The sequence below is a fragment of the Stenella coeruleoalba genome (genome assembly GCF_951394435.1).
Source record: "Stenella coeruleoalba genome assembly, chromosome: 3".
Taxonomy (NCBI): domain Eukaryota; kingdom Metazoa; phylum Chordata; class Mammalia; order Artiodactyla; family Delphinidae; genus Stenella; species Stenella coeruleoalba.
In genome coordinates this window covers 162,105,957-162,106,230 of record NC_137148.1, presented here as the reverse complement: position 1 = coordinate 162,106,230, position 274 = coordinate 162,105,957, and positions in this window count along the sequence as shown.

Here is a 274-nt window from a genome sequence, read left to right as displayed (position 1 = left end):
ATTTTTGGCCGCATCAGGTCTTAGTTGTGGCACGCGGGATCTTTTGTTGCGGTGCACGGGCTTCTCTCCAGTGGTGGCAGCAGGTTTTCTCTTCTTTAGTTGTGATGCGTGGGCTCCAGAGCGCATGGGCTCTGTAGTTTGTGGTACCAGGCTTTCTAGTTGAGGCGTGTGAGCTCAGTAGTTGCGGCGCACAGGCTTAAGTTGCCCCACGGCATGTGGAATCTTAGTTCCTTGAAAAGGGATTGAACCTGCGTCCCCTGCATTGTAAGGCAGA